Here is a 26,087-nt window from a genome sequence, read left to right as displayed (position 1 = left end):
GCCTCGATGACCTGCGCTGCGGCCTCTGCCCCTTCTGGCTGTCAAAGCCTCGATGACCTGCTATGCTGCCTCTGCCCCTTCTGGCTGTCAAAGCCTCGATGACCTGTTCTCCTGCCTCTGCCTCTTCTGGCTGTCAAAGCCTTGATGACCTGCTCTGCTGCCGCTGCCCCTTCTGGCTGTCAAAGCCTCGACTACCTGCTCTGCTGCCTCTGCCTCTTCTGGCTGTCAAAGCCTTGATGACCTGCGCTGCTTCCGCTGCCCCTTCTGGCTGTCAAAGCCTCGACGACCTGCGCTGCTGCCTGTGCCTCTTCTGACTGTCAAAGCCTCGATGACCTGCTCTGCTGCCACTGCCTCTTCTGGCTGTCAAAGCCTCGATGACCTGCGCTGCGGCCTCTGCCTCTTCTGGCTGTCAAAGCCTCGATGACCTGCTATGCTGCCTCTGCCCCTTCTGGCTGTCAAAGCCTCGATGACCTGCTCTGCGGCCTCTGCCCCTTCTGGCTGTCAAAGCCTCGACAACCTGCGCTGCTGCTGCAGTCGCTTCTGGCTGTCAAAGCCTCAATGACCTGCTTTGCTGCCACTGCCCCTTCTGGCTGTCAAAGCCTTGATGACCTGTGCTGCTGCCACTGCCTCTTCTGGCTGTCAAAGCCTCGATGACCTGCGCTGCTGCCGCTGCCCCTTCTCTCTGTCAAAGCCTCGATGACCTGTGCTGCTGCCACTGCCTCTTCTGGCTGTCAAAGCCGCGATGACCTGTGCTGCTCTCACTGTTCCTTCTGGCTGTCAAAGCCTCGACAACCTGCGCTGCTGCCGCTGCCCCTTCTGGCTGTCAAAGCCTCGGTGACCTGCTCTGCTGCCTCTGCCTCTTCTGGCTGTCAAAGCCTCGATGACCTGCGCTGCTGCCGCTGCCTCTTCTGGCTGTCAAAGCCTCGACGACCTACGCTGCTGCCTCTGCCTCTTCTGGCTGTCAAAGCCTCGATGACCTGCGCTGCTGCCGCTGCCCCTTATGGCTGTCAAAGCCTCGATGACCTGCTCTGCTTCCTCTGCCTCTTCTGGCTGTCAAAGCCTTGATGACCTGCTCTGCTGCCTCTGCCTCTTCTGGCTGTCAAAGCCTCGATGACCTGCTCTGCTGCCTCTGCCTCTTCTGGCTGTCAAAGCCTCGATGACCTGCGCTGCGGCCTCTGCCCCTTCTGGCTGTCAAAGCCTCGATGACCTGCTATGCTGCCTCTGCCCCTTCTGGCTGTCAAAGCCTCGATGACCTGCTCTGCTGCCTCTGCCTCTTCTGGCTGTCAAAGCCTCGATGACCTGCTCTGCTGCCGCTGCCCCTTCTGGCTGTCAAAGCCTCGACTACCTGCTCTGCTGCCTCTGCCTCTTCTGGCTGTCAAAGCCTCGATGACCTGCTCTGCGGCCTCTGCCCCTTCTGGCTGTCAAAGCCTCGATGACCTGCTCTGCTGCCTCTGCCTCTTCTGGCTGTCAAAGCCTTGATGACCTGTGCTGCTTCCGCTGCCCCTTCTGGCTGTCAAAGCCTCGACGACCTGCGCTGCTGCCTGTGCCTCTTCTGACTGTCAAAGCCTCGATGACCTGCTCTGCTGCCACTGCCTCTTCTGGCTGTCAAAGCCTCGATGACCTGCGCTGCGGCCTCTGCCTCTTCTGGCTGTCAAAGCCTCGATGACCTGCTATGCTGCCTCTGCCCCTTCTGGCTGTCAAAGCCTTGATGACCTGCTCTGCGGCCTCTGCCCCTTCTGGCTGTCAAAGCCTCGACAACCTGCGCTGCTGCCGCTGCCCCTTCTGGCTGTCTAAGCCTCGATGACCTGCGCTGCTGCCGCTGCCCCTTCTGGCTGTCAAAGCCTCGACTACCTGCTCTGCTGCTGCTGCCCCTTCTGGCTGTCAAAGCCTCGATGACCTGCGCTGCTGCCTCTGCCTCTTCTGGCTGTCAAAGCCTCGATGACCTGCTCTGCTGCCGCAGCCCCTTCTGCCTGTCAAGGCCTCGATGACCTGCTCTGCTGCCACTGCCCCTTCTGGCTGTCAAAGCCTCGATGACCTGCTCTGCTGCCGCTGCCCCTTCTGGCTGTCAAAGCCTCGACTACCTGCTCAGCTGCCACAGCCCCTTCTGGCTGTCAAAGCCTCGACGACCTGCTCTGCTGCTGCAGCCCCTTCTGGCTGTCAAAGCCTCGATGACCTGCGCTGCTACCTCTGCCCCTTCTGACTGTCAAAGCCTCGACTACCTGCTCTGCTGCCGCAGCCCCTTCTGGCTGTCAAAGCCTCGACGACCTGCTCTGCTGCTGCAGCCCCTTCTGGCTGTCAAAGCCTCAATGACCTGTGCTGCTGCCTCTGCCTCTTCTGGCTGTCAAAGTCTCGACGACCTGCGCTGCTGCCTCTGCCTCCTCTGCTCGATGACCTGTGCTGTTGCCGCAGCACCTTCTGGCTTCAAACTTCAGATTTCAGTTTCCAGACTTCAGTTATCAACCTGGTAAGAAACAAAATAAAAAAAATCCTTCCAGTAGCTCCGTAGAGACCAACTAAGCTTGTTACTGGTATGAGCTTTCATGTGCATGCACACTTCTTCAGATACAAAGTACAGTGGTACCTCGGGTTAAGTACTTAATTCGTTCCGGAGGTCTGTTCTTAACCTGAAATTGTTCTTAACCTGAAGCACCACTTTAGCTAATGGGGCCTCCTGCTACTGCCGCGCCGCTGGAGCACGATTTCTGTTCTCATCCTGAAGCAAAGTTCTTAACCTGAAGCACTATTTCTGTGTTAGCGGAGTCTGTAACCTGAAGCGTATGTAACCCGAGGTACCACTGAATCAACCTGGTAAGAGTTTTGGATGTGCATGTGGCTAACTCCCACAATCCTCCCTGCGACTTGCACCCACAACACTCCAATATTTGCTGATCAGGGACATAATATGTGCCCTTGAACGTGGTATAGATTTTTATCCTTGAAAAGGTGGGCAGGGGCAAGAGACTTTTATTGATTTGAGATCTTTCCTTAGCAGTCCCAATCGTCGGGCAGAAAATATTGAATTGCTAGTAAGCCCTCCTTACAACACATTTACCTGTGTTATGTTACAAAAACAGGGCAGATATGATATGTTGAAATACAGGGCTTCAAATGCAGTACTTATACTACTATTTAGTTAAGAGTTGTACAGATCTGTAGCACTCCTAGGTATCTTGATTTCTGTACAAAAAAACCAACCCTTAGTGGCACACAGACCTGGAAGTGTGGTTGTATCTAGATCTCTTCAGAGGAAAGCTGTTGTAAAAACAGGGTTGCACTATGCAAATTCTGAAATAAAAGCACTGTGCTGTAGTTTATTGATGCTGTGTTGAAGGCAAACATTGTTGTTTATCTCTGTTGTTTATCTTTTAGATAACATCAAATATTTGTGAGAAATTGATGACTAGGAGCGCTTCTTTGCAGATTGGGTTTGTAAAGAAGGTACCGTATTTTTTGCACCATAACACTCACTTTTTTCCTCCTAGAAAGTAAGGGGAAATGTCTGTGCGTGTTATGGAGCGAATGCCTACGGATGGAGGGGGATCTCCTGCCGTCGTGAGCAAAGGATCCATGGTTCCCCTTCCTTCCCTCCTCTGTGGTTACAAAGCATGGATCCACATGGATCCTCAGGATTTTTGCATTGGGCTACTCCAAACTCACTGTCAGATCACATGTCTGTGGCCACAGCATGTACCACAAAAATCATATATCCACTATTTTGTTTAGAATATTTTTTTCTTGTTTTCCTCCTCTAAAAACTACGTGCGTGTTATGGTCTGGTGCGTGTTATAGAGCGAAAAATACGGTATACTGACAACTTAAAGGTATCTGGCAAATACTAACACTGAATGAGCAGGAATGACAGTTCCATATTGGAAGCTTTCTATTGTGATTGATGCATGCACATTCTTTAAAGTGACGGAGAAGATTATATGTTAGAAATAATACTTACACAAATAAGCGTTATTTCTAACATAATCCTAACGCTTACACAAATAAGTGCATTCATTTTGAATGCTCATTGCATTCACCACTTGCTTCTGACCTGCTAATTTCATTTTCATTGCTTTTTGCATAATTCATATATCACAATAATAATAAAAGTGTATGTTGCAAAGAGCACTGGGACAATATTTTGATGTTGTTTTAGGTGTGGAAAATCTGCTCTATAAGCTCTTATTCCATTTTTTTGATTAAATCTCATCTAAAATTTCCACAACTTACTCTAACAAATGTTGTATTTTTAAATCTGTACAAAATTGATATATTTCATTGACCCATTTGAACAAAAAGGTCATCAGCCACCTTATTTGTGTAAGTACTGGATTTATTTACAAGGTCAAAACAGCCCCACTTGTGAGTGGAAAATGCTTCTGATGGGTAGGGGAGAGGGATTTCCCATTTTTTTATTTTCAATCTCAACTCTTTGTACCTTCTCAGTCCTGCTCGGAAGGGTCCCCTGAACCTCAAGAGCATTTCCCCCCCAAACCCGGGGATGTGAGACCTCAGTGCCTGCATGGAATATGATGCATATCTACAAGGATCTCATCCAAAAGGTATGTGCTGGGCAATTCCTTTTTTGCCAAAAAAGGTCTTCAGACTAATCTGGATACTTTTCCTTAGAAAAACATGTATTTAGAGAGAAATGATATATGACCTGAACATGACCCCAGTTGTAACAAAATGAAGATTGACTTAAACTGCCAAATTCCTTATTATATGTGTTACTCATTTTTAAAGCTGGTTAAAGTGTTTGGTATGTTTTCCCGTCTGTTTAATGTCATTCCTTAAAAATAAATGGGGAAATGGCTGATCTAAATAACAGTCTTTCTTCCAAATATATTAGACTAGTACAAAAACCCACCACAAGGTACCAAAATCAACATATTTTAATGTGTGCATCCTTTATCCATCTTAATGTGGTAAGTACATTTCTTTTATTTTCAAAAATAGATAATTTTTTTTAGAGTACTCTGTGTTTCACATGCTGATGTATTTTGTTGCTGTGGTTTTGGTCACATGGCGTTTTGTGCTTTCCAAAGATTTCTGAGTACTGATAAGCTACGTTTTAAACCTTTCCAGTTGCAAATAGGATCAGTCAGGACCAGTCTCTTGTGTACAAGTATTTTGGGCCTTGTGGAGTATGAGCCATCTAACCTTCAAATTGGTGGTTTTCAGCCTTTCAAGGATACTATTTCCACACTGACATCTGCTGAGCAATTGCTTCGCGCTGCTGGAGACTCTGACGTGTTCTGGCGCTCACGCTTAGCATGCATTGCTCCTTACCAATCCTCTTCGATCCCACCGTCGAGCTGCAGGAATTGAGGGCCCCTCCCTAGAACACATGCACACTTGCCTGGAGCTGCACACAGCAGCAGAAAACTGGCAGTGACTGGCAAGCTATTCTTTGGCAAGCTTGCCTACCTGGAAGAATTGGTTAACAAACTTCGGAATACTGTAGCATCTTTGTTCGCCAAAGTGCAGAGAATATGCAGCCTTCATTCATTTAGGTCTCCATACTTAGCTGGTAATATCAATTTACGTTCTGCAGAAGAAGGCTGATATGGGATGCTGTATAGCTTGGTACTGAATGTCTCCAGCAGTTGCATAAATAGCCTCTATTTTTTTAAAATGATATCTATTGAGAATTTTAAAGTTACAAAGAAAAAAGAATGAAAAAATAAGAAAAAGAGAAAAAGAAAGAAAAGAATAGATGTCAGGGGTACAGGGACAGAGGCACAGGGAAGGCAGGAAATGGAGAGCGATGGAGAGGAATCCCAGGAGAGCGAGGAAGAGGATAGCAATGACGCAGGGGATTCCATGAGTCTCTCCAGCGAATCAGAGGATTCCCAGAAAGGGGTGCCTGTGGTAAGGGCAAGGGGAGCCCCGGGGGGAAAGTGTCAGGAGCGGGGGGCCGGCAGGGGACCCCAAAGCGGCAGCTGGGAATCAGGGCCAGCCTCCCCACCAGAGCGCAGCGAGGGAGGGGGAGGTTCCAGTGTGTCAGAGGGAGCAGCTCCGGCGACAGAGAAAGGGGAGGGATCAGAGCAAGCCGTTCTCCCGGAAGGGGAGGAAGGCAGTGAGGGGAGTAGCATAACTGTCAAAAGGAAGGTCAGAAGTTGGGCGCGCGCGCCAAGTTCAAATGAGGAGGCGCGCGGGAGAACAGGGAGCCCGGAGGAGGAGGGGCCAGGACCCAAAGCCCGCAGGAGGGGGCAGGAGCAGTCTGGAGACTCCGCTTCAGGAGAAAGCAGGAGGGGAGGAACCCCGACGGGCAGAAAGACCCTGCGGAAAAGGAGAGAGAGAAAGAGGTGGAGCAGCGTTAGCTTATTAAACTGGTGTAGGGGAGGGACCGATTCAGAGGGGACTTCTAATGTCTAGGAGAAAGAGACGTGGGGCTGCACGCCTCGGTTGTGGAACCAATAATGAACTGCAATAAACATCCTTGTATATAAGAAGAGCTTGGCGTTGGTCTTTTGTGAGCTGAAACCTGAGGCAGCCCTGACAATAGATAAAAATAACAATTAAACAATACAAATCAATAAAAACCAAAATCTAAAAGACAAAACAAAACACACAATACAACAATCAAAAAACAAAAATATACAACATATTTAAAAACAAATCCAATTTTCCCAAATCCTTAACTTTTATTAACTTATTTCATCGACCTCCTCACACCTCCCTTTTTGGTATTCTAGTTGTTAATTATCTCAGCAAATCCTTTCCATCTTTCACAATATTCTGTCATTAAATTACCTTGATCTATTTTAACCTTATCTTACCATAAAAACCTTAAAACTTAAATCTTATTTATACCGAATTCTTTTAACCATAACATATTCTTTAATAATAATAATAATAATAATAATAATAATAATAATAATAATAATAATTTATTATTTATACCCCGCCCATCTGGCTGAGTTTCCCCAGCCACTCTGGGCGGCTCCCAATCAGTGTTAAAAACAGTACAGCGTTACATATTAAAAACTTCCCTGAACTTCCCTTAAGATGTCTTCTGAATGTCAGGTAATTATTTATCTCTTTGACATCTGATGGGAGGGCGTTCCACAGGGCGGGCGCCACTACCAAGAAGGCCCTCTGTCTGGTTCCCTGTAGCCTCACTTCTCGCAATGAGGGAACCGCCAGAAGGCCCTCGGCGCTGGATCTCAGTGTCCGGGCTGAACGATGGGGGTGGAGACGCTCCTTCAGGTATACAGGACCGAGGCTGTTTGGGGCTTTAAAGGTCAGCACCAACACTTTGAATTGTGCTCGGAAACGTACTGGGAGCCAATGCAGATCTCTCAGAACCGGTGTTATGTGGTCCCGGCGGCCACTCCCAGTCACCATTCTAGCTGCCGCATTCTGGATTAATTGCAGTTTCTGGGTCACCTTCAAAGGTAGCCCCACATAGAGCACGTTGCAGTAGTCCAAGCGTGAGATAACTAGAGCATGCACCACTGGCGAGACAGTTCGCGGGCAGGTAGGGTCTTAGCCTGCGTACCAGGTGGAGCTGGTAGACAGCTGCCCTGGACACAGAGTTAACCTGCGCCTCCATGGACAGCTGTGAGTCCAAAATGACTCCCAGGCTGCGCACCTGGTCCTTCAGGGGCACAGTTACCCCATTCAAGACCAGGGAATCCCCCACACGAACCCGCTCCCTGTCCCCCAAAAACAGTACTTCTGTCTTGTCAGGATTCAACCTCAATCTGTTAGCCGCCATCCATCCTCCAACCGCCTCCAGGCACTCACACAGGACCTTCACCGCCTTCACTGGTTCTGATTTAAAGGAGAGGTAGAGCTGGGTGTCATCTGCATACTGATGAACACCCTGTCCAAACCCCCTGATGATCTCTCCCAGCGGCTTCATATAGATATTAAAAAGCATGGGGGAGAGGACAGAACCCTGAGGTGCCCCATAACTGAGAGCCCAGGGGTCTGAACACTCATCCCCCCCCACTTTCTGGACACGGCCCAGGAGGAAGGAGCGGTACCACTGTATGACAGTGCTCCCAGCCCCTCAAGACGGTCCAGAAGGATGTTATGGTCAATGGTGTCAAAGGCCGCTGAGAGATCCAGCAGAACTAGGAAACAGCTCTCACCTTTGTCCCTAGCCCGCCGGAGATCATCAACCAGCGCGACCAAGGCAGTTTCAGTCCCATGGTGAGGACTGAATCCCGATTGGAAGGGATCCAAATGGTCCGTTTCCTCCAGGCGTGCTTGGAGTTGTCTGGCAACCACCTGCTCAATCACCTTGCCCAAGAATGGCAGATTCGAGACTGGCCGATAGTTGGCCAAATTGGCCGGGTCTAAAGATGTTTTTTTAAGAAGCGGTTTAATGACTGCCTCTTTCAGCGGGTCTGGGAAGGCTCCCTCACAGAGGGAAGCATTCACCACCCCGCAGAGCCGATCGCCCAGCCCTTCCTGGCTCGCTTTTATCAGCCAGGATGGGCAAGATTCAAGGAGACAGGTGGTCGGTTTCACTTGTCCAAGCAGCCTGTCCACATCCTCGGAGGTAACAGATTGGAATTGATCCCATGTAACAGGACCAGACAGAACTCTAGCACTCTCCCGTCCTGGCCCTGCTCCCACAGTGGAGTCTACCTCCTTCTGAATCTGAGCGATTTTATCTGCAAAAAACTTTGCAAAAGCATTGCAGGAGATCTTGGGGTCCCTACCAGGCCCCGGTGGTACAGGTGGTTCCGATAGATTGCGAACCACCTGAAAAAGTCTCCTGCTGCTGTTTTGTGCAGATGCAATGGAGGCGGCGAAGAAGGCCCTCTTCGCCGTCGCCATTGCCACTTGGTAGGCTCGACATTGAGCTCTAACCCGTGTCCGGTCTGATTCAGAATGAGTTTTCCGCCACCGGCGCTCTAGCCGTCTCAACGATTGTTTCATCACCCTCAGCTCCGGGGAGAACCACGGGGCTGTCCAGGCCACCAGGGAATCAGCTGAAAGGCCATCAACTTCGGATAAAGCATCCCCTACCACTCTCTGGAAGCCAATTGGATCCATTAAGTGGCGGGGCGGACCATCCGAATCGGTCCCACCTCCCTGCAGAGGGGAAGGGTTGCGGAGAAGTCTAGTTGCACCAGGAAGTGATCTGACCATGGCACTTCTTTTGTTTCGCTTTTAGTTAGTGTCAGATCACCAACATCCATAGAGGTGAACACCAAGTCTAAGGCATGTCCACGGCTATGAGTTGGGCCAAACTTATTCAGGGACAGCCCCATGGAGGCCATGCTTTCCACGAAGTCCCGAGCGGCCCCTTGTAAGGTCCTTTTGGCATGGATGTTAAAATCCCCTAGGACAACCAAACTAGGTGTCTCCAGGAGAACATCCGCCACGACCTGAAGTAGCTCGGGCAGGGAATCCTTGGTGTAGCAGGGAGGTCGGTACACCAGTAGGAATCCTGTACTGCCCCTATTGCCCAACTTCCAGAACATGCACTCAGAAAACTGGGTCTTCCCAATAGGACGCCTGGTGCAGACTAATGACTTCCTAAAAATCACTAAAAATCACTGACCCTCCCCGCCCACATGACCTGGGTTGCTGTGCGCAAGAGAAACCTGGTGGGCAAGCAGCAGCAAGGACTGGCCCATCTGCTTCATCCAACCAGGTCTCTGTCACACATGCCAGGTCAAATCCTCCATCCACAATCAGGTCGTGGATGGCAGTGGTTTTATTCATCATTGACCTGGCATTGCACAGCAACACTTTCAGGTCATGTGGGTTTCCCTTGCTGATTCCTGTATCCTTCCGGTCAGGACCAGACCTGGAAGCAGGGATAGTCCTCAAACAAGGACTAAACCTGCCTCCTCGGTAATGACATGGTCTGGTCTTAGCATAACTCCTCCTCCTGCCCGTGATCACTGAGATCGGGTGTCCCAATACATCCCCCCCTGTGGAACCTGCCCCACCCAATCTATTGGCTGAGGCCCACTCCCAGGCAGCCATGACCCTTCCCCTTAAAAAGCAAAATACAAACAGATTTCCGGAGGCGGCGCGAAACGGCAATGGCGGTCCTCTTCGCGTTGTGAAGAGGGGCTCCGCGGAAAAGGGTCGTCCGCTGCGGCAGAGCGGAGACCCATCAAGAAAAACCACAGGCAGAGCGAGCCTGTGGCCGTGGGACTCGGCGGGTACCAGAAGCAACCCTGGAAACGTAGAAGGAACCCCGTAAGGGGCTCCGGAACGTGGAAGGGGGAGCGGTACTGTGAGTTCATCGCTCTTTCCGCGGAAGTGAAGCTGCGCGGCTGCTGCTGATAGCGCTGTCCTTTCTTCCTGGAACATTGAACCCTAAAACTTCATACTCGTGAGTAAGGATTATAAGATTTTCGGGACTAAAACTTATGAATTCGGCTGAAAACGGGAGACGTTAAAAGGAAGTCCGTCTTCCGATTCTGCTTAAAGATCAAAGCGAAGACCCCGACAAGCAGGAAGCGTCTTGAAAGGGATTATAAAAGAAGTTGATTTTATTGTGCAATGCTCGAATTTGCTATTGAGAGCTAAAAGGACAAGTTTTGTGCCAAATCAATTGGATTCAGACTGAAATTTCCCCCCTTTTCTTGGTGGATTATAAAAGATTGAGAAACCAAATTTGCGGACTGTCAGGATACAAGAGAACTGTCAAATTGCGGAAACTGTATTCTATGCTGAAAGTGCTACTTTGAGCGCTATTGTTGGATACAAATAAGGAAACTGTTACTTGCACCATCTATGAAACTTTGTTTTTACTGGGAAAAGCTCCGCAAGTCTAAAGGGATATTGAAGGTGCCTTTGTAATCTATTTTGGACTGCTGGGATTTTAATGGTGGGAAAAGTTTCTTTCTTTTCCTGAACTTCAGGGTTGCTCCCCCTAGAGGATTTAGGACTAACAAGTCTCTGGGAACTGCATATTATTTTGGTTATCTTTTGCCTTGTTGTTTACATTTTGGACTGTCTTTCCCATGGGATTGCTTACAATTTGACCTTGACGCATAGACAGCTGTGGAAAAGCAAGGGCGGCCAAATCGAAAGCTAAACAATCTGTACAACAATCTGTACAACAATTGTTACAAACAACTTTGACTTCTCAGCCACGTAGATCATCTGTCCCAACTGTTTTAAACTTGCAAGAAGGAGAAGTTGAGCAGCCAGCCCTAGGGGATATGGCTTCAGGAGGGATTGATCCAGTCTCAAAACAAATCTTGGAACAACTGGCAGCTTTAAATAAAAAGGCTGATGAACAGTCGACAAAATTTGATCAAGTTACAGCCACTATTAATAAATTGACCGAGCAAGTCTCTCAACATACACAAGCAATTGGGAATCTTTAGGTAACAACTGCAGAAAATCGCAAGCTGGCTGAGGAAGCCAATCAAAAAGCCGAACAAGCCAATCAGAAGGCCGAAGCAATTAAAGGGGAGGTAAGACCACTGTGCAAGCAAATTAGTGAACAGCAGGCCTATCTGTCTATGGTGGAATTGAAAAATCGGGAAAAAACCTCAGATTAAGAGCTATCCCAGAACTTGAACAAGGAGATTTGATTGGTTATTTGACATCAGAACTATCAAAGTTCTGGGGTATAGAAGAAGATAAAGACTTTAAAATTGTCACTGCTTTTAGATTGGGAAGAGTGGTGGGGAAGAACAGATCCAGAGACTGTTTGATTATCCTGAGATCGAGTCAAGAAAGAGACAAAATATTGGGCCTACACTTTGGAAAAGCATTGGAAATTCAAGGCAAAAGAGCAGAAATCTACAGAGATATACCGAAACAACTTTTGGACCTTAGGGCCACATATAAAGATCTTGCAAGACTATTAAGAGGCAATACAATTCCTTATAGGTGGGAGTTCCCTCAAGGACTATCCTTCAACTTCAAAGGAAAGAAAGTCAGAATTAGAACAGCAGAAGACCGAGATAAGTTTTTGCATGACCACGGAGAGGACCTTCAGAAGGGAGCAGCAGTAGCTTGGCCACCGCCCTTGCCTGGATCTGTACCAACACCTGCACCCTTGGGTTCAGAGGAAAAGGAAGAGACGACACTATAAGACTAATAAACTGCCAGGATGTCTCTGCAGCTATTTAGTTGGAACATCAATGGCGGAAATTCCCCGGAGAAAAGGAGAAGAATCTTTCACATATTGAAAAAAGAACAATTGGACATTATTTGTTTGCAGGAAACCCATGTGACTAGGCTCCATAGGAAAGTGTTAATTAACAAAAGGCTAGGCCAAGAATTTATTTCATCTGATAGAGTAAAAAAAGAGGAGTGGTAATTTATGCAAAGGAGAACCTGTCACCAAAATTTTTATTTAAAGATGAGCAAGGAAGAATTTTGGCAATTGAAATTCAGACACAAGGAGAAAAATTTTTGATATTAGGAATTTATGCACCAAATGAGGGGAAATCAGAATTCTTCAAGAAGCTGCATGAGATAATGCTGGACTACCTAGATTATACCAACATCATTATGATGGGAGATATGAATGGTGTGGTCTCTACAAATATGGACAAGTCACAAAATCAAAATTTAACAAAAGACGGCAGACTACCTAAAACATTCTTTGAACTAACTGACAGTATGGACTTGATTGACATTTGGAGGACGAAGAACCCCTTAGGTAAAGAAGGAACATTCTTCTCTGAGGCCCACCTGTCATGGACAAGAATCGACCAAATATGGACAACTAGAGGGCTGGCACCTAAGACTAAGAAAGTGGAAATCTGCCCAAAAACTTGCTCCGACCATAATGCCATGGAAGTAGAATTGAGACTAACTCCAATCGGTTCCTTCAGATGGAAAATGAATGACACCCTGTTGAGAGATCAGGAGATCGTGAAGAAGGCCCAAAAAACTTTAAAAGATTATTTTGAAATAAATTTGGACACTTCGGTGGAAAAGAGGACAATCTGGGACGCAAGCAAAGCAGTAATGAGAGGGTTTCTGATACAACAAAATACGATCAAGAAAAAACTCTGGAATGGAAAAAAAGATAAGATATTAGAAAAGATAAGAGACAGCGAGAAAAAACTGAGATTAAATCCAAAATCAAAAGAAGTATTGAGAGAAATTAAATTCCATCAATGCGAAATTGATAAATCAAGAAGTAGAATGGAAAATTAAACAAATGAAACAAAGTTCATTTGAATCTGCGAACAAATGTGGGAAACTGCTAGCATGGCAGTTGAAAAAGGGACAAAAGCTGAACTTTGTTACCAATCTGGAGGTTGAGGGGAGAAACATTCAGAAACCAGAAGAAATTAGAAAGTGTTTCCAGAGATATTTTAAGAAACTTTATACACAAGGGCTACAGGAAGAGACTGAGATGAACCAATTTCTAGAAATTAATGAATTACCAAAATTACCCCAGGATAAGAGAATAATCCTGAATCACAGAATAACACAACAAGAAATTGAGGGTGCCATTCAGAACATGCAATTAGGTAAATCTCCGGGCCCAGATGGACTTACCTCCAAGTACTACAAGGTATTGAAAGATTTATTGATACAACCATTAATGGAGGTTTGTAATCAGATTATGGAGGGGAAGAAGGCACCGGAATCGTGGAAAGAAGCTTTCATCACATTGATACCCAAATTGGAATCTGAAAAGACTCAACTGAAGAACTACCGTCCCATCTCACTCCTTAATGTGGATTACAAAATTTTTGCAGATATTTTGGCAACCAGATTTAAAAAAGTGTTAAATGAAGTAATTCATAAAGACCAGGCAGGCTTTCTCCCAGGTAGACATTTGTTTGATAATACTAGGAAAATCATTGACATTCTGGAGCTTCTGCAAACTAATATCAACACAAAAGCAGTTTTAATTTTTATCGATGCGGAGAAGGCCTTTGACAACATTTCTTGGAAGTTTATGAAGAAAAATTTGGATGGGATGGGAGTGGGACGGGGGTTTCAAAACAGCATAGAGGCAATTTATTCAGAGCAAAAAGCTAAGCTGATAGTGAACAATGTGGTGACAGAAGAGTTTAAAATTGAAAAAGGAACACGACAAGGGTGCCCTTTATCCCCTCTGTTATTTATTTCAGTCCTGGAGGTATTATTGAACATGATTAGGGAGGACCGTTTGGTGCAAGGAATACAGGTCGGAGTGAAACAATACAAATTGAAAGCCTTTGCAGATGACTTGGTTTTAACATTACAGGAGCCAGAATCTAGTGCAAAAAGAGCTTTAGAATTAATTCATGAATTTGGTCGGGTGGCGGGATTTAAGTTGAACAAGCAAAAAACCAAGGTGTTGGGGAAAAATTTGACACCCTTAGAAACAGATGGGTTTCAGAAGGAGACAGAGTTAAATGTGGTTAAAAAAGTGAAATACCTAGGGGTCAATTTGTCTGCTAAAAATTTGAATTTATTTAAAGATAACTATGAAAAATGTTGGTCAGAAATCAAAAAAGATTTAGAAACTTGGTCAAGATTGAAACTTTCCTTGTTAGGTCGAATTGCAGCTGTAAAAATGAATGTATTGCCAAAGATGTTGTTTTTGTTTCAAACCCTACAGATTGTGGACAGAGTGGAATGTTTTGGAAAGTGGCAGAAAGATATATCTAAGTTTGTCTGGCAGGGCAAAAAGCCCAGGATAAAATTTAAAATACTAACAGATGCAAAAGAAAGAGGGGGATTTGCCCTGCCGGACTTAAGGTTATATTATGAATCTGCAGCTTTCTGCTGGATGAAAGACTGGTTTTTATTAGAAAACGCTGATGTCCTAGATCTGGAAGGGTTTAACAATGCTTTTGGATGGCATGCATATCTGTGGTACGACAAGGTAAAGGTTCACAAATTGTTCAAAAACCATATTGTCAGAAAAGCATTATTTATTGTCTGGACTAAATACAAGGACTTATTAGAAAATAAGACCCCGAGGTGGCTATCACCAATAGAGGCTAAGGCCCGAAAAAGACTCAATATGGAGGCCGTTTGGCCAAAATATTGGGAGATAATAGAAAAATTGGAGACAATTGGAGGCTGCAGAGCTGGGACAAATTAAAGAATAAGGTGCAAGATTGGTTACACTATGCTCAGATTCAAGAGGTTTTTAAAATGGACAAAAAAATAGGATTCCAGGTGGAAAAATCGAAGTTAGAAACAGAGTTGTTGGAACCAAAAACTAAGGTACTTTCAAGAATGTATAACTTGCTGCTTAAATGGAACACGCAGGATGAGACAGTTAAATCAGCCATGATAAAATGGGCGCAGGATATTGGGTATAACATCATGTTTGAAGACTGGGAAAGGTTATGGACCACCGGAATAAAATTCACGGCATGTAATGCCTTGAAGGAAAATATTATGAAAATGATATATAGGTGGTACATGACCCCAGTCAAGCTTGCCAAAATATATCACCTGTCTGATAATAAATGTTGGAAATGTAAGGAGGCTGAAGGGACATTCTTTCACCTCTGGTGGACTTGTCTAAAAGTGAAGGCATTCTGGGAAATGATTTACAATGAGTTAAAAATGGTATTTAAGTATACCTTTCCCAAGAAACCAGAGGCCTTCCTTCTGGGCATTGTCGGCCAGAAAGTGTTAAAGAAGGATAGAACCTTTTTTATGTATGCAACTACAGCAGCAAGAATTCTCATCGCAAAATATTGGAAGGGACAAGATTTGCCCACACTGGAAGAGTGGCATACGCAATTGATGGACTATATGGAATTGGCCGAAATGACTGGCAGAATCCGAGATTTGGGAGAAGAAACAGTGGAGGAGGATTGGAAAAAATTTAAGGACTATTTACAAAAATATTATAAGTTATATGAACTCTAAGAACTTGCATGAATTGGAGAAACTAGCAATAAGATTTGATGATATGGGAAATTAAGTTACAATTATGAAAGGACTAAAGTTTAAGGTAACATTATATTTACTTTACGGTAAGAGTAAATTGACAACAAGTATCTTAAACCTAAAATATAACTATTTGGAACTATAAAGAAATGTATGAAACAAGGTAATAATTTGCTGATATCTTTATTGTAAAGAATGCAGGGTGAGGGAGATGTGGGGAAGTTCGGTTGGTTATGGAAAAATGTTTTGGACTTGGATTTCTTAATTCTTTCTTCTTTTTTCTGTAATTTTCTTCTTATATCCGACTATATATTTGTATCTGAAAAAATGTAATAAAAATATTATAAAAAAGCAAAATACAAACTATATAATAATTTAACAGAATAATAATAATAATAAAACAAAACAGAACAGAACAGAACAAAACAAAACAAAACAAAGCAAGAAACAATAGCGCTGACTAAATGCTTATCTCACCCCAAGCAAAAATAAAATAATGAAATAATATAATATTATAAAAAACAACCACCATTTAATGTGCTGCAAATTAAAAGCAATTAAAACATTTAAAACCATTTTGTCCATTGCTGCCGGTAGCTGCTCAGTCCTCTAAACTGTAGTGGTAGTGCAGGCCCCGCCCCCTAGGCCAGATGGAGTTGGCAGGAGAGGGAGCGGCCCACCCAGCACTCACTAGAGCAGCAACAGCATTCTTTTTAACATTTCTGCTAAAGCCAATTAATTTCATTTCAACATTTTTCTGATACTCATTAATTTTACAATACTTTTCTAAATAAATTTTAAAAACTTTCTTTCAATCTTCATCCATCGTCTCTTCTCCTGGTCTCGGGTTTTGTCAGTCCTTTCTATCCCATCCATCTAGTCCATCAACCTGGTGACCTTATATCCGAGGCTCTTAAGTCTTTTCCATGTCCCTTCCGCAGGTCTTCTTCATGTTTATACCTGTACTTTACTTTGTCTTCTGCTCCTTTCACTCTGGGAGACTCCAACTTGACAATATTTTTGTCCCTTCTCGACAAGTCAGCCCCTTTTCCATAGTCAACACTTAAATCCATGTGGTATTTAAAAGCATGTTTCAAGGCCCCTCCAAAATTAGGGGCCCCCACAACTCCGAGCTCCCCCCGGCCTAAAGCCAGACTTGAAAAATCAAAACATCTCTGCATAGGGGGGTCCATCCCCCTGCATAGGGGGGTCCATCCCCACCTCCAAACCAAGCAGATCTCCGTCTCTCCAAACCTGACTTCTTCCAGGTTCATTCATCAAATCCAACGACTCATTTTCCTGCTGGGCCACAGCTCCCTCCATTTCTGCCACCCAAGGTCCAGCAACAGCCTCCTCCCTCATCTCATCTGTCAAAGCACATTCCTGGATTAATTCCTGAGTAGGTTCTATATAGATACCAACTGCCTGTCCAAAATTTCCTATCGCAGCTGTCATCAAATCCATTTTCTCATGTAACTATTCCAATAAAGCACTTGTCTTGCAAAAGGCAAGCACCAGAGCCTCTGAGCACATTATTGTTCAAGGTCGAAGTCTGGTCCCACGATCTTAATCTTTTACAGCTGCAAAACTCCCCAGTTCGGCTTTAAAAACAGTTTCACAAGCTCCCTCTAGGGGGAACAATTTCTATTTGTATCCATCTTTTTTTCCTTTTTTTAAAAAGGCAGATTTAGCAACAAAGTTTTCCTTTTTTGGATATTTTGTCAATATTTTGTTCCTTTTAAAGGCGAAAGGGAACAATGGAATCAATATGTTTCTGTTCTTTTAACTATCTGTCAAAAACGTTTGTCCATAGTCAATGGGCTTCTCCAAAACGTCTGTCTTGACACCCCGCTCCCAGGTTCAAGACGGTGGAAAGTTACCTTTCTTTACTCTCTCTTCTGCAGGTTTAAACAGTCTAAAAAAGGTTCCCCCCTCTTCTCCTGCTTCCAAGGGGGGTTCAATAATTTTAAATGATGAAAAGTTAGTCCTTTACAAACGACTTTCTAAACTCTAGCTTGCCGTGTCTTTGCTTCAATCTATCTACAAAAGCGGAAGACGGACTTCCTGTTTAGCTCTTCCTGCTTTCGGTGCCTAATTAAGAAATTTCGCAGTCCAATTTTCCGTTCTACTCACGGGCAGTTGTTTGAAATCCAATTGTCCACAGGAAAAAGTCAGCGCTCTCCGGCAACAGCAATGCGGCTTCACTCCGTGAAAGAAGCAGTCGATTCAAAGCACCGTGCCACTCACCCCACGTCGCTCCGGATCCCCAAAACTGGGTTTCCCCGCAAGTGGAAACTCGCAAAGGTGCCAGCCAAATCCCACGTCCACAGGCTTCTCCCGCCTGTGGTTTTTGATGGGTCTCCGCCTCGTCATGGCGGTTCAGACCCTGTTTTCCACGGACCGGGTTCCTCCCAATCAGAGGAAATCCGCCATTGCCAGAGGCGCCAACCCGGATCCATAAATAGCCTCTATCCCCCCTTCTTTCTTGCACTCTCCTGCATGAATCCTTTTACTTGGCCAAAGTCTGGTGTGTTGGTCCTGTCTTTGCATTATCTTTCTTAATCACACCTGAAGAATTCCTCCAAATGTTCATGTTGCAAATGTGCGCCTTTTATTTTTTTATATACACTCATATCGCTCATTCTTCATATTCAGCAGTAATATAGTGAATACTGCAAGTTCAGTTCCTGTCTTATATGGAAAATGATAGCTTAACATATGCTCTATTAAGTGCGTTAGACCTTAGTTATTTCAGGCCTAACAAAGAGGTGGGCTTAGTTGGAAAGTACAAAGGCATTATTAAGAGGAATTTGTTTTGTTTGTTTTTTCCCCTCTAAATTTTTCAGGAGTCTAGATCTAACACAGCTGACTTTTTCAAAGACCTCAACTCACACTGCCCTCAGGAAGGGGGAATGCAGGGACCAGAAATGCCGTTCATTCGTGGTGGGCCTGGAATATACAAGGTAGTGAAGACCGGCCCCTTAGGTCATGCCATCAGAGGCTGTCCCAACCTTAGAGGTATCCCCAATGGAATGTTAGTTCTGGGACACAAAGTCAAGGCAGTGGGCGAGGTATGAATCCTTGTCGTTTCAGTTCTTATCTTCTTAGATACTGGTTTATAATAGTAGCAGTCGTGAGAAAAGCAGCTATCCTACGCAAGGTTTGCTTTTCCACCCTTGGTTGCTGTTAACTTCCTAAAGGTGGTTTATGTTGTAAACTGATGCAAACCACTTTTGCCTTGGTCACATATTTCATTATTGGGCATTGATTGAACTTGTACACCTGCTTAAAACGTGGGTTTATTAAGGGACTATGTTTAATGCATTTTTCAGAGTTTACCAATGAATTATTTTTGGGGATACAACAGAACTCTTATTTCTTGGTATTCATTCAGCTGTTGCCTGCAGTTGACTATGCTAGGGTGGTCTCTTCTTGCAATGGGCTTGAGGATGTCGTGTGTCATGCTATGCTATGGTTTTTTCTCAAACAGCACACAGGATATGATAGCAAATAGGCATACACTACCCCAAAAAGAAAAGGCGGTGGCTCCAGACCAAGCTGGAGAATAGACATTCCCTGGAAATATCTCCTGCTCTGAATATGTTTAACATAGCCCGCCCCCCAGCCCTGCCGTGGGCCTGACATATCGAAAAGGGGCAGCATAAACAAAAACAAGATCCTCTCTATGCTTAAAGAGCCTCCTCTACATGAACGGTGTGAGGATGGAAAAGGTGAAGCTACCTCTTTTGAAACTACCTGTCACCATACTATGAATTCCAAGTCTCCTCTTCCATTAACCCTTCAACCCCTGGTAGCCTTCTGAGAAGACATTTCTTTGGCAATGATCAAGGCATCTTCTCAGAATGAGAGCCAATGTGGTGTAGTGGTTAAGAGCGGTGGACTTGTAATCTGGTGAACCGGATTCACTTCCCCGCTCCTCCACCTGCAGCTGCTGGGTGACCTTGGGCCAGTCATACTTCTCTGAAGTCTCTTAGCCTCACTCACCTCACAGGGTATTTGTTGTGGGGAGGAAGGGAAAGGAGGTTGTGAGCCGCTTTGAGACCCCTTAGGGTAGTGATAAAGCGGGATATCAAATCCAAACTCGTTTTTCTTCTTCTTCTTTTTCTTCAGAGCATGATTTATCCAAGCACCGGGTCCTGTGCAGTGTTGAAGAAGAAAGAAAGTGACAAAAATAACAAGAAGTCGAAAAAGGAAAAGAAGAAGAAAGAAAAGGCTAGACGGAATGAGGCTAGACTGAATGGAAATCTCTTTGGTGAAAGAGACCATCTGTGAACTGTGTGGGGAATCCCACCCATACCGAGTGACGTACCACATGAGACAAGCTCATCCAGGTAAGATGCTTGTTTCATGAAAGTGATTTTTTGCATCATGCAAAGGACCCTTGCTGCATATGGTCAAGAGAATGGGAACTGACCCAGAGGTGTTTGAGGGCTAAGCTATGGACATGATGGCAGCAGTCGTGTTTTGTTTCATCATGTGTTTGCCCCGTTCACGTAAAAACCAAAGAACATGGGATATGTGGGGGACAGATGGACCGGAATTGTCGGCCACTTTTGTCCGGTAGGAGGGACAACACGTTTTTTGACCACCACATTGTGATCTTGCAGTAGATACATCGGACTTGAACTTTACCACCCATCACGTGATGGATGGTGATTTCAACCCTGCTTTCCGCAGGAGCCACGTCTCTGTGTGCCCCACACCTGATGTCGCATATTATAGGACAGGTGGGTGTGGTTTGGAGAAAACAGCCTTACATGTCAAATTGAGACCTGTGCTGGCCTAAATTTGGCTCACAGGCCAAAGGTTCGCAACTCCTGCTTTAAAGACTAATGGATTTTTGTTGTTTAGTCATTTAGTCGTGTCCGACTCTTCGTGACCCTATGGACCAGAGCACGCCAGGCCCTCCTGTCTTCCACTGCCTCCCGCAGTTTGGTCAAACTAATGCTGGTAGCTTCAAGAACACTGTCCCACCATCTCGTCCTGTTGTCCCCTTCTCCTTGCATCCTCCATCTTTCCCAACATCAGGGTCTTTTCCAGGGAGTCTTCTCTTCTCATGAGGTGGCCAAAGTGTTGGAGTCTCAGCTTCAGGATCTGTCCTTCCAGTGAGCACTCAGGGCTGATTTCCTTCAGAATGGAGAGGTTGGATCTTCTTGCAGTCCATGGGACTCTCAAGAGTCTCCTCCAGCACCATAATTCAAAAGCATCAATTCTTCGGCAATCAGCCTTCTTTATGGTCCAGCTCTCACTTCCATACATCACTACTGGGAAAACCATAGCTTTAACTATACTGACCTTTGTTGGCAAGGCGATGTCTCTGCTTTTTAAGATGCTGTCTAGGTTTGTCATTGCTTTTCTCCCAAGAAGCAGGCGCCTTTTAATTTCGTGGCTGCTCTCACCATCTGCAGTGATCATGGAGCCCAAGAAAGTAAAAAACTTCTGGGAGTTCTCAGTCCATATACTGCTTGAGCCTTCCTTGTAGAATTTTAAGCATAACCTTGCTAGCGTGTGAAATGAGTGCAATTGTGCGGTAGTTGGAGCATTCTTTGGCACTGCCCTTCTTTGGGATTGGGATGTAGACTGATCTTCTCCAATCCTCTGGCCACTGCTGGGTTTTCCAAACTTGCTGGCATATTGAGTGTAGCACCTTAACTGCATCATCCTTTAAAATTTTAAACAGTTCAGCTGGAATACCATCACTTCCACTGGCCTTGTTATTTGCAGTGCTTTCTAAGGCCCATTTGACTTCACTCTCCAGGATGTCTGCCTCAAGGGGTGTACGAGCCATCCATATCCTTCTGGTATAATTCCTCTGTGTATTCTTCCCACCTCTTTTTGATGTCTTCTGCTTCTGTTAGGTCCTTACCACTTTTGTCCTTTATTATGGTAATCTTTGGGCGAAGTGTTACTGTCAGAGCTGCTTCCAGATCCTAGCTCACAGAGGATCACGCTAGCCAGCAATCACTTTGTAAAAGTCTTTATTGAGTTACAGTTTCCATTCTCCAGCTGCTGCGTGCAACTCTACGTCTTATGGGTTAGACCGGCGAAGCTCCGTCTGAGTCTCCGCCCCTTATGCACCAACTTAATATCCTAGCCTTACTCCACCTTTTCCGCCTGACTGTTCTTCTCTGGGTCCCTCTGCCCCCCTGGGTCTCTTCCTTCCTGGATTCTTCTGACGCCGACCCCCCGGACCCTCCTGCCTCCTTGCGCCGGGCTTTAGGACCTGGCTCCCTTTCCGGGCTGCTTACTGCGCCACCTTCCTGTGCATTTGAACTTGGCGCGCGCGCCCAACCTTCCACTTTCCGTCTGACCGTTTCTTCGCTCCCCGATGGAGGTGTGGCCACTCCTGACTCGTGCCCTCCCTCCTGTTGTGAGCTGCCAGCGCTTGATACCTGACGCCCTTCCTCTCCCCTGCTCTCTGTTGGTGACGCTGGTCCCGATTTCCAACTGCTCCCCTCTGAGCTCCCTCTGGCCCTTTCCTCCTGGGGTGTTCCCCTAGGCTCCCCCCTTGCCCTGGCCACTGGTGCGCCTTTCTGTGAATCTTCTGATTCACTGGAAAGACTCGGAGATCTCGGGTCGTCGTCATCACTCATCCTTTCTTCTGCCTCCTCCCCCTCGCTCTCTGTTTCCTCCCTTGCCCTTGCCTCTGCTCCTGAACCCCTGACAGTTACTTTCATATCTCCAATTTTCTTGAACAAATCTCTGGTTCTTCCCATTCTGTTGTTTTCCTCTATTTCTTTGCATTGCTCATTTAAGAAGGCCTTTCTCTTTGCTATTTTTTGGAAATCTGCATTCAATTTCCTGTATCTTTCACTATCTCCCTCACATTTTGCTTGCATTCTCTCCCCCGCTATTTGTAAGGCCTTGTTGGACAGCCACTTTGCTTTCTTGCATTTCCTTTTCATTGGTATAGTTTTCGTTACTGCCTCCTGTATAATGTTGCGAGCCTCCATCCATAGTTCTTCAGGCACTCTGTCCAGCAAATCTAAATCCTTAAACCTGTTCCTCACTTCCACTGTGTATTCATAAGGGATTTGATTTAGATTGTATCTTACCGGCCCAGTGGTTTTTCCTACTTTCTTCATTTTAAGCCTGAATTTTGCTACAAGAAGCTGATGATCTGAGCCACAGTCACCTCCAGGTTTTGTTTTTGCTGACTGTATAGAGCTTCTCCATCTTTGGCTGCAGAGAATATAATCAATCTGATTTCAATGCTGCCCATCTGGTGATGTCCATATGTAGAGTCGTCTCTTGTGTCGTTGGAAAAGAGTGTTTGTGATGACCAGCTTTTTCGCTTGACAGAACTATTAGCCTTTGCCCTGCTTCGTTTTGATCTCCAAGGCCAAACTTGCCAGTTGTTCCTTTTATCTCTTGACTCCCTACTTTAGCATTCCAATCCCCTATAATGAGAAGAACATCCTTCTTTGGTATCACTTCTATAAGGTGTTGTAAGTCTTCATAGAAGTGGTCAATTTCAGTTTCTTCAGTACCAGTAGTTGGTGCATAAACTTAGATTACTGTGATGTTATAAGGTCTGCCTTGGATTCGTATCGAAATCATTCTATCATTTTTGAGATTGCATCCCAGTACAGCTTTTGCCACTCTTTTGTGGCCTCTTATGAGGGCCACTCCATTTCTTTTATGGGTTTCTTGCCCACACTAGTAGATATGATGGTCATCCGAACTGAATTTGCCCATTCGTGTCCATTTTAGTTCACTGATGCCCAGGATGTCAATATTTATTCTTGCCATCTCATTTTTGACCACATCCAACTTACCCAGGTTCATGGCTCTTACATTCCAGGTTCCTATGCAATATTTTTCTTTACAGCATTGGACTTTTCTTTTGCTTCCATGCATATCCGCAACTGAGCGTCCTTTCGGCTTTGGCCCAGCCGCTTCATCAGCTCTGAATCTACTTGTACTTGTCCTCCGCTCTTCCCCAGTAGCATGTTAGACGCCTTCCGATCTGAGAGGCTCATCTTCCAGCGTCATAACTTTTATATGCCTGTTGTCTTTGTCCATGGAGTTTTCTTGGCAGGGATACTGGAGTGGCTTGCCGGTTCCTCCTCCAGGTGGATCACGTTTGGTCAAAACTCTCCACTATGACCTGTCCATCTTGGGTGCCCTGCTCGGCGTAGTTCATAGCTTCTCTGAGTTCTTCAAGCCCCTTTGCCACGGCAAGGCAGTGATCCATGAAGGGGAATTCTAACAGTAGCTTCATCCAAAGGCCAAATGGTGGGTGACTGACAGCATGTGCCCCTAAACTGTAGTTCTAACTTGGAGGTAGACAATGGCTTCAGTTGAAGAGAGTCCTTTCTTTATTTTTATTATTGTAATTAATTAATATACTAATACTATTAATTACATTCCCTCCAAGGAGCTCAAGGTGGTTTCTATCTCCTCCTCCTCACCCACAGCGAGCTGCATTTCTGAGTGAGGGATTTGGAACCCTGGTCTCTCCCCAGGTCACAGCCAGATCCTTGATCCACAGTGGGTCCCGTCTTTATAAAAAGCCTCCACCTAAAGGAGCAACGTGTTTGTTGCCTGGGATCCTGTAAGGCAGGGAAGTGATTTTGCCGCAATGGAGCATGGACCCGTGTGTGAATCCAGTCCCAGCAAAACATCTTTGGGTACCATTGCAAAGTCCCGTAGACTCTCCCACTCGGTCTGAGTTAATTCCGTAACAATCTGAAGTAACAATCTGGGTGACAAGCTGTCCACAAGCGGCAGGACTGAGAGCCCTCCGTGAACTCATTCTCTCTCTCTCTCTCTCTCTCTCTCTCTCTGCCCCACTTTTAGCAAATACAGATCTTTGGGAATATCCAGTACCTCCTTCAAGATCACCCTAGTCGTGTGCCTAACAAGTCAGATCACTGTGTTATGGGGTTTGGGTTTGGGTTTGGGGCAGCTGCTACAAGGAAGGTGCGCAGTCAGATGTGAAACACGCCAATTCCCTCTTGAGCTGAAGGGAGCCTGAATTTGACTTACCCCAACCTGAATGAGCAAGGGACACGGGTGGCGTTGTGGGTTAAATCACTGAGCCTCTTGGGCTTGCCGATCAGAAGGTTGGCGGTTCAAATTCCTGTGACGGGGTGAGCTCCTGTTGCTCGAAAGCACGTCAAAGTGCAAGTAGATAAATAGGTCCCACTCCGGTGGGAAGGTAAATGGCGTTTCCGTGTGCTGCTCTGGTTCGACCAGAAGCAGCTTAGTCATGCTGGCCACATGATCTGGAAGCTGTACGCCGGATCCCTCGGCCAATAAAGGGAAGGGCAACCTTTCTAAACTCTTTGCTTTCTCCATGCCATCTCTTCCTCCCCACAGTGAGCCTGACCCACGCCTACCCCAAGCTGGCCCCCTACCGACCCCCCGGGCGGCTCCTCTCCCCGCCGTTCCTGCTCTGCATCATCCTCAACGTCCTCTTCACCTTCACCATCCAGCTCTTCGCCTTCCTGTATGTGAAGCAGCAGCCCTGGTACTCTATCCTGCGCAGCCACAGGTGAGGCCCCTATCCAAAGAGCGTACCTCCCAGGGAGAGGCTTAGAGGTGGGCTGGGATGGGAGGCCAGGGGCTGCCATTTCCCTCTTGCTGGTGTCTAAGGGTAGAGGCTCCCCTTATTCCCAGAGGCAGCAGTGGGAGGGTGGGGGCAAATTTGAAGCTCACCCAGGCTTGCTCTGCTCATGGAGAATACCCCCAATTTGCTCACGGGTAATTAATACGAGATCCTCTCTTGGTGGAGCCTTCCTTCTGATCTGTTTGTGGGGAGCTTAGATGCCTCATCCTTTTGAGCTGCAAAGTGTCTCCTTAAAAGAAAGAATTGGGAGGTGGTGCTGGGTGCTGAAGGGGCAACAGGGTTTAGTGAGCAGGAAGAACCTGTGACAGGGGACAGTTCAGACTCTGAGGCTAGAGCAGAGGAGTGGGTTCAAGAGGCTGCTGCAGAATCCAGAGAGGCTGTGATATGTGATCCATGAGAGGCAGTCAAGTACAACGTTCATTCTAATGCTAGAGAAGACATGCAGGGGAATGTTTGGTCCAGCCAGTTGAAACTTCCTGTTCCTCCTGGCTGGAGCATTCTTGCTTTGCATGTGACTAAAGGTGGGCTTCAGCAAACCTGTCCAGGTAACGAAAGGACGAATCACCTCTGTCCTTTCGATTCCCATCTTTGTTTGACCAGCTTCTAGCTAGGACTGCTCTGCTAGCTGTCAGCTAGCAGAAGCACTGGGATTATTCCCCCATATGGGGTAGATCCACATGTACATATTTGTAACTAA

At 45.9% G+C, this 26,087-nt stretch overlaps 1 protein-coding gene across 7 annotated transcripts in view; it reads left to right on the top strand.

Annotated features, from left to right (window-relative positions):
• Positions 1-25,318, top strand: part of LOC309524017 (maestro heat-like repeat-containing protein family member 7) — a 42,355-nt gene extending 17,037 nt beyond the window's left edge. The window contains exons 7-11 of one of the 7 annotated variants that reach the window (XR_014215749.1): positions 3,370-3,438; positions 18,642-18,866; positions 19,927-20,147; positions 24,619-24,683; positions 25,141-25,318. The gene's annotated coding sequence lies outside the window, so the exon portion shown is untranslated. Of the gene's footprint in view, positions 1-2,331; positions 2,465-3,369; positions 3,439-3,801; positions 3,822-6,503; positions 6,738-18,641; positions 18,867-19,610; positions 20,148-24,618; positions 24,684-25,140 lie in introns of those variants that run through there. The other 6 variants (XR_014215750.1, XR_014215752.1, XR_014215747.1 and 3 more) reach the window with 6 other exon arrangements.
• The last annotated feature ends 769 nt before the right edge of the window (positions 25,319-26,087 follow it).

The sequence above is a fragment of the Podarcis vaucheri genome, assembly GCF_965113315.1.
Source record: "Podarcis vaucheri genome assembly, chromosome: Z".
Classification (NCBI taxonomy): Eukaryota; Metazoa; Chordata; class Lepidosauria; order Squamata; family Lacertidae; genus Podarcis; species Podarcis vaucheri.
Note: the sequence above shows the minus strand (reverse complement) of the source record. Positions and strands in the feature narration are given on the sequence as shown.